This window comes from Engraulis encrasicolus, chromosome 10 (assembly GCF_034702125.1).
Source record: "Engraulis encrasicolus isolate BLACKSEA-1 chromosome 10, IST_EnEncr_1.0, whole genome shotgun sequence".
NCBI lineage: Eukaryota > Metazoa > Chordata > Actinopteri > Clupeiformes > Engraulidae > Engraulis > Engraulis encrasicolus.
Window position 1 is genome coordinate 51653839 of NC_085866.1, and position 8694 is coordinate 51662532.

An 8694-nucleotide genomic window follows, 5' to 3' on the forward strand; every position below is an offset into this window, starting at 1 on the left:
GGGGGGAAGGAACAGTATGAAATGGAGAATGAATAGAGTGTGGAATTGGAGGGGGTGAAGAGGAGGAAGAGAGAAGAGGGAAGGAGGAAGAGAATGAGGAGAACGATGATGAAGACGATGAGATGAGGAAAAGGATGGAGATGATGAATATGTGAGGAGAGGGATGTGGTAGAGGAAGATAAGGAGAGAGGAAGAGGAGTAGATGATGTGGAGAGGTGGAGGAGGAAGATGAGTAAGATGATGAAGAGGATGATGAAAATGACAGTAGGAGGGCCAGGAGGAAGACAATGAGGAGAAGAGGAGGAGGATGAAGAAGAGGACTTGAAGGAGGAGAAGAGTAGGCAGAGAAGGATTGGAGGAGGAGGAGGAGGAGGAGGAGGAGGAGATGTGAAAGAGAAGCAGAAGAAGAAGAAGATGCAGATGAGGAGGAAGAAGAACAGGGGAGGAGGAGTAGGAGGAGAGGAAGACTGGCGACAGAGAAGAGAAGGAGAGGATGTGGGGGAAGCCAAAATCCAAAATCCATCATGGTGGTAGTAGAACCTCATCTTCCAGCATCCTGATTACATAATCCCACCTGAGAGAAAGGAAATGCGAATAATCATTATCCTTAATGAGTACCGTCAGTTAGTGATTGGTGGACGCAGAGAAGAAAGATGAGCACTCCTTATTGAAGTTCACTCAGTAATGAACGAGATATGGCAGACAATCAGCACTAGAAATTAGTTCCCACTCATCTGTAATGTCCGTTATTTAGTTCACTTTTACAAAATAAAAAAATATAGAAATTGGAAATAAGTGAGGAGTACTTCAGGACAGGCATTGTGTTATTTTTACTGGCCACTAAAACAACAACGGACAACAAGGTGGCAGATTATAAAACAGACCCGAAAGTCTCCACTTCCTGGTGCCACCCCGATGCATTACATCAGCGCTGGATCCAGCCCACAATGGGGACAGCTATATGGGACAAATCACCTTTGTTCTGCTGGAGAAACTCGGGAGCACTTCTTATCTCGGCACATAAATATCAGGGCAAACTTGGAAGGCGATGAGAACTCTACAGAGCTGAGAGACGCATCGAGGGAGGGAGAGAGATAGAGAGAGAGAGAGGGGGAAAGGAAAATAGAGAGATATAAAGAGAAAGAGAGAATGTTGTGGGCTCACTCAGCGCAGCGATAAACAAGGCAGCTGATCACTGTAAATCTATTACCGCTACTCCAAAACTCACTTAGAAACGGCTGCAGTGAAGGAAAAAGGACTTTTATCCCTTTTTAAGGCCTGATCACAAAAGTTAATGGGTAAATAATGTATGTTGTAATTTACAAGACAAAGGCAATCAGAATTCTTCTTGGTTACTGTGTATCAGTCAGTGGCTGCATGATTATTGTAACCAAAACATTTAAAAAGTGAAAGGACGAATTGGACCAAGTACTGTAAATAAATCATAGCGGGAAAGAATTGATTTAATATTATATTGTGTAACCTACTCAAAGACACAATATAACATGTAATTGCAATAAGTGGACGTTCATTTAAAGTGCTTCAGGGCAGGTTGACTTGATTTGATGTGAAGTGTTTTTCCAATTAGGTATTCATGAAATATGTGTGTGGAAACTTCACAGGAAGCTTTCTCTCCAGATGACTCTATAGGAGAAATCACCCAAGGCCATATAGTGCAGACAATATAAGACAGTACAATTTCCATTAAAATTAACACACAAGCAAAACAACATAGGCTAGGATGCAACAGTAAGTAATATGATGAAATGAACCATGTGACTGGACATTTACATATAGGTTATGGGTATGAGCTTGGTTTGGGGTTTTAAGAATCACTTAGCCTATACTTACTTTATTCATGATTTTATTCCAATGGCAACACCAATGGCAACACCTGTCTTCACCGGTGTTTAAAAAAAACAACCAAAAAACAATAATTATTGTGCCTCTTTTGCCTTCTTTATCAGGACAGTCAAGAGAAGAATCGGGAGGCTTGGAGTGAGAGACATGGAATAGGGTTGGGAAATGAAATAAGCGGAATTCAAAAAGGGGGTGTCCTTGGGCCATGTTGCCCATACTACATGCTTTGGTGTGTTAGTGCAGTGTAGCACAGCGGCCAACACAGGTGCTTTTTTAACATGGTAACATGGTCATTTCAATCACGACTCTTGACAATGTGAAGAATGACAAGTCAGACCTGCAGGAAGCAGGCGATCAGAAGGACACAATTAAGACCAATTACGTCACCTTCATTATGCTCTTGATGCCAGTTTTATTTAAAAACAAAACATGTGACAGCCACAGAGGCACATGGCAGGGAGGGTACGGCTTTTGAAAAACATTGCTTGCGTAACATGCCTTCATTAAATCCATCAAAGCCTGTCTGAGAGCACTTAAATAATTAAACTCTTTTCTGGTTTAATTACAAAGAGTTCTCAGACCTCCTGTATGTTTTCAGAATCTGTATTTGACGTTGGCCCATCAGCTTTTAATACATCAAGGGCATTTAGTCACCAAGGGCAGTTAGCAATTAGAATATAATTGTGTTTTGATCACCCTGATGTTGAGCGGAAGTTGAGGAAAAAAAACAACAGTTAAGTTAAGCACATCTAAATGATTCCAAACAATTACAGGTAGAGAAACGCTAGCTGCACTCCAAAAAGTGATTGGCAGCACCATGGTGACTATGACATGAAAGGGATTGAGTCCGCTCTGTCCTAAGTCCGGACATTTTAAACCATTTTCTGGTGGGCTTGTGCTTGTCTCAATCTTGGTAGTTGCACTCAGACCGGTCTCAGTCTCTGCCACTGGCCTTGCCAAATGCTGTTTGGCAATTTGGTCAAGTCAGATTTTCTTTCAGAATATTGGCCGCCAAATACCATTGAGTGGATCTTGATAACAAATCAGATACTAATTTTTCTTCATGTGGGCTGCATCTATGTGTCCTTCAAATGTTCACTTTACTATAAGTCAGGATTTTCACTGTGTATTGAATGACTGTACTGGAAAACTAGCTACCAACTAGTTGTAAATATTGCACACTATAATTGCTCACTTTATATTTATTATTATTTCACAATGCTACTATCACTATGTCAGAAATATCACAATAGGACATAACTGGAAATGCACAACAATATATCTTCTTTATATATCTTCTATGTATGTCTGCTGTTGCCCAGTCTTGCACTTTATATGTCTGTAAGGGTATTGTATAGGCACTCTAGGTGTAATGTATGTATACTGTCTGTCTAATTGTCTATGTCCACACCTAAAACATCATAAAAAAAGCCAGCAACGTCTGTACCACCTCAGACGATTGAGAAAGTTTGGTATGAGACCCAAGATCCTGAGGTCTTTTTACAGAGGCACCATTAAGAGCATTCTGACGGGGACCATTATTGCATGGTATGGGAATTGCTCTCAATCGGACAGGAGAGCTCTTCAGGGTTGTGCGTACAGCTCAGAAAATATGCGGCTGTGACTTACCCTCCATACTGGAGCTATTCGAGGGAAGGAGCATCAGGAAGGCAAAAAAATCTTGGCTGATCCTAGCCATCCCAACTATGAACTGTTTTCTATATTACCACCTGGAACGGCATAGAAGCCTGAAACCTCACACTACCAGACTCCAAAGTAGTTTCTTCCACCAAGCAGTTAGATTACTGAATTCATGCTGAAGACAAAAAGGGACACAAAAAACACAACAATTTTTACTCTTTATAGGCTGCAAACCTATAATAAGACGTAATAAGCACATCTTCAATCTTGAATCTTGAATAAAGTCTACGTGTATGTCTACATGGGAAAGTAAGAAACTTAATTTTAATTCTTTGTATGACCAGTGCATGTAAAGAAATTGACAATAAAACCGACTTGACTTGACACTGATTGAAGTCTTGAATCACTAGCTACTGTTGCCTAGTATCTTGTAGGTGGACTTACATCTTTGTATTGGGGGACGTCTCCCCAAACTATACAGGTGTGGAAATCTCTCCATCCTGAAAGTTGCGAAGTGATTGTTGCAATAAAAATGTAAGCTCACATTGAGTAGTCACATCACAGCTGTATTACGCTATAGACTTTACCACATGTGTTTTTAGCCTAGTAAAATAAAGGAGAAATAAAATAAACATATCGGTTGTTTAAAGATGGACAGAGTTGAATTTTTTGAAGGAAATTGCTGGTGGCAAGGACAGACAAATATACAGTATAGATAAAGCCATGCATTCTGAAAACGAATCCAACCTGCGCTCTCCCAGAACCCAGAACTTCTGAGTGGAGTTCACGGAGAAGTGCCGATCTAGATGTGTCCGTCAAGAGTCAGGTGAAAGCAGATAAATGTTGATAAAATGCTGTCGTCCTTGATGATTCCTATTTTCTACTGCATTCATCTTTCATCCAAATATAGAGACAGGATAAATGTAAGAAATTGATTTCGACTTCAATATCTTCTTTGTTTCCAATCTTATTGTAGATTGACCAAGAGCCAACTGGCTAACCTAGGGCAACAATCAGTACTCCGTATACAAGCAAAAATACCAGTCAAACATTATATTCCGACTTCACTTTCATGAAAGTTCAATCAATGAATCATAATAAATTAATCAAACTTTGCTGATGGACTGTACGGAAATTGTAACAAGAGTCAATCTCAGCAAGCCATTGAATGATGCCATCACTGCTGATTTGAATTTGATTATTGTAATCAGCTGAAGTCCCTAAAACAGGGTGAGTGTTCCACATGCTCATTCAAAGCACTCATGCACTAATCATGCAGCTATGTATATAACCGCTGTGGCAGACATTGTGTGTGTGTGTGTGTGTGTGTGTGTGTGTGTGTGTGTGTGTGTGTGTGTGTGTGTGTGTGTGTGTGAGAGAGAGAGAGAGAGAGAGAGAGAGAGAGAGAGAGAGAGAGAGAGAGAGAGAGAGGAGAGAGAGAGAGAGAGAGAGAGAGAGAGAGAGAGAGGGAGGGAGGGAGGGTGTGTGTCATACATACACACAGATTTATAAAGAGTGGGCAGGATGCATGGGATTGGGTTCTGCGTGACTATGATTTTTACAATTAAAATGTAAAGAACACGAACGTAGTAATATATTATTCTGCCTTTCTAGTAATCTTCATTTACAGTAAGTTTATCATCTTCCTCTTCCATACGGTATGTAGGAGGTCAAAGCTCCCGCCCACTGCAAACTCGCATTTGCATGGTTTACTGCGACGTTTCGGTCTGAATTGCTTGAAGAATGTCGTTAGTTAGACCGCAACGTACCGTTCCACATCGGTGACCAGGGGTTCCACTCCTGCGCACCTGGCAAAAGGAGGTGTGCAAGAATACTACACAATCAGAAATGTAGGAGGTCAATGAAGTCAGAGTGCTGCTAAGGAACAGCTGGGGTGGCTGTTTACCCACCAAGGGAAAAGCTGACGCCTCAATCCTCCCTATAAACAGCTGCTGATTGGCAGGATGGTGCAGCACATGGCGGAGGGGGTCAGACGGTCCGAAGGTGAGCTGCACATCCAGGGGGACACAGCAGCCCGGGGTCACCCTGGCCTGAACCCGTCTGGAACTTGTAGCAGCAGTACCCCGGACATCAGCGCACATCAGTATATCATCAGCCTCCCTCACCTCCTTTTACTGTATACGGCTTTCTAGGATCTCATGTAGCTTAGCTCTAGCTCTTTTTCGACTTTCTTATGCGTTGACTTCCCAGCTTGGGATCAATAAAGTAAAACAATGAATCAAAGAATTGATCAATGAATTGGTGAATCAATCAATTCTGGGCCCCATCTCTCCCTGGGGCCAGGACAACTGCCTCCCATCGGCACCCCTGTATGTATGTATGTAAGTACTGTATGTGTAGTGTTTACTGTAGGCCTATGTAGCCTACATGTAGCCTATCTACCACAATCTACTGTATCTATCGATCAGTCAATCTATCTAGAAAGTTGGAAAGGTCAACCCACAATTGTCTTCCCCGTCCGTCCATCATATATCTTGCCTGTACTTCCATGCAGGCCAACACTGTTGTTTTCCGCTGTCACCCTCTGTCTCATTTCTGATTCCCCATTCCAGGATCGCATGCTCGCTGTCTGTCTGCCCCCTCCCTCGCTAATGCACCTTTGATTTGAATTGTTCTTGAGTCGTCGGGGGCCGGGAGTTGAACAGGCTCACCGCCGCTCAAACAGACATGACGAGAGAGGCAATGAAGGTTTTTCTTTTCGCATCAGTGGTCTGTCTGAATACTGATGGGGGCGAAAAGCCAGTTTTTTAGTCAATAATGTAAAGCTGGCGTATGAAAAAAGCGAGTAGTACAATACCTTAAGAGCACGGCACGTCGTTTGTCATTCATGTCACTCAGAGTCACTCTAGCATCGATGCTGCTTTCTGCGTTGCTCTTTTCCGAAGACAAAAAGTTCCTCCACATATCTCTGAAACTCAATAATGATAGTTGATAGTAGAGTCGTAGCAATGATTATAAGAGAAATAAGTACAAAACAACACAAACATTATATAACATGTACACACAGACAAACGGACGATGGACAGACATTAAGATCGATATATTGGCTACTGTGTAGATGAATAAATAGATTTGAAATGAGAAATGGAAGTATAGTCTGCTGCCTCTTCAACAACGCTTAGTGAAGCAGTTCTTGTTCACACACTTGAGTTTTAGCTTTGGCTAGCAGACTGGAGTGTGTGTCAGTGACTGGGTTGTGTTTATGTGAATGTGCGTGTGTGTGTGTGTGTGTGTGTGTGTGTGTGTGTGTGTGTGTGTGTGTGTGTGTGTGTGTGTGTGTGTGTGTGTGTGTGTGTGTATGTGTGTGTGTGCGCGTGTATGTATGTTGTGTGTGTGTGTGTGCGCGCGTGTATGCGTGTGTGCGTGCGTACATGCGTGCATGTGTGTATGTCGTGTGTGTCAGAGCGTGTGTTTTTGGGCAGAGACAAATTACACACTGGTGTGGAATGGTGCATCTGTTATTGCGAACAGGTGGCACCCAAACTGAAGGTGCATTTTTGTACACATTTTTTTGCGGCTTTAACACAGTCTGTGGAGACAGCAGGCCGAAAGGAGATGGAAATTAATGAGCTACAGGAAGGCGTGCATCTGTGTGGCTTGCTTCTTATCCTTAGCCACAGTAGCGTAGTGAGAGCACTCTCCGCTTTTGTGGTTCCAGATTAGTTTTTTTATTCTTGTTGTGAAGAAGGCATTATGTTTTACTGAGCTTTACAAGGCACAGTAAATGTTGTTAGAAAACCGGACTACAAGACCTATGAGCAGACAGATAGACAAAGGTGGAGGTCATGGCATGTTCTTTGGCTTGGGCACTCACTTCAGGCCAATACAAGTGATTTCGCTAGTCAGGTGAGCTATCTCTCTCATACTATGCCTACTCAGTAGCAGTAAGTATAGTGAAAATAGAAAAGTGGGCCCTGCCGTGGCCAACCATAGGGTACTCGTCTGCCATGCGTCCGACCCGGGTTCGATTCCCGGCCCGGGTTCTTTGCCGACCCCTCCCCATTTGCTTCCTGTCCACCTCTCAAACTGTCCTATCATCAATAAAGTCGTAGAAGACCAAAAGAAAATAGAAAAGTGAATGTACAAAAGATGTTTTTCTTTTTTAAATTTCGTATCCCGATTGGACAGATCGGAGTCCGGAGAGTCAGGGAGCAGGAAATGGTTTGGCACATTGCTGTTAAACTGATTTTGGCTGGGTATGTTCTGCTAGTGCCAGAGTCACTGATGAGCATGATGGCCCTCAGAGACTCTCATAAGAGCAGAGTGAAAAGCAGATTCTCTCGCCATCACTTACAAGAGCAGTCTCAAGGGCTGCTTGTTACAAGTTTTCAGAAAAGAAACACAAATAATAGGCCTACTTATTTGCATCTATAGAACCGTGAATCAGACATGTTTCTCCAAATTATCCAAAAGGCCAAAACTGCAATCTTTGGTGCATGGTGCACTCCAAAATTTCTGTTTGTTGCTTATGATTGACTACAAGTTTTAGTTTTCCCCAGTTACACAGATCGAAGGGCTACCATAACGATTTAATGACATTGTCCTGCCAGGCTAATAAGAAGATTTTCAGCATCTAGCGCTGATGAGAACGACAGGGTTGGAAGGACAGATGATGAGAACGACAGGGTTGGAAGGACAGAAATTGTGTAACCAAGGTGACAGGGCCCAGAAGTGTTAAAATGTTGATCTTGTTCCACTGTGATTAATTCACTGAAATAAATGAATGCAGATCATGTCGGCAAAGCGAAGCGCACGGCGGTTAGCATCGCAATGAGCGGTGAAGAGCGGCTGCTGCAGTCATTTTATGCTAAACATGAGGAGGCTTAGCATAAAATCAGTTCAAGCCTAAGGACAGATTCAACGCCGAGCAAACTGGAGATTATTTATTGAAGTAGTATTTAGTGGTAAGGGCATAATGAATTTGGTTAACGAATGAGCCAGGCCTGTGTGTCACATCATCATGTTTTATGGATCAACTAAAAAAACAGAAGTGGGCTAATCTGACACATTAGCAAGTGCGCTACAGGATGACACATCAGTGTCCTGAATACAAAGTGTCACATTTTTTTCCACAGCTTGTTTTCAGCATTATGGAAGTGAACTGTAAAATCTGAATTGTTGAACTGTTATGTGGATGTGTCAGTTTCCATATGTTTTTATGCAGTCAGATGG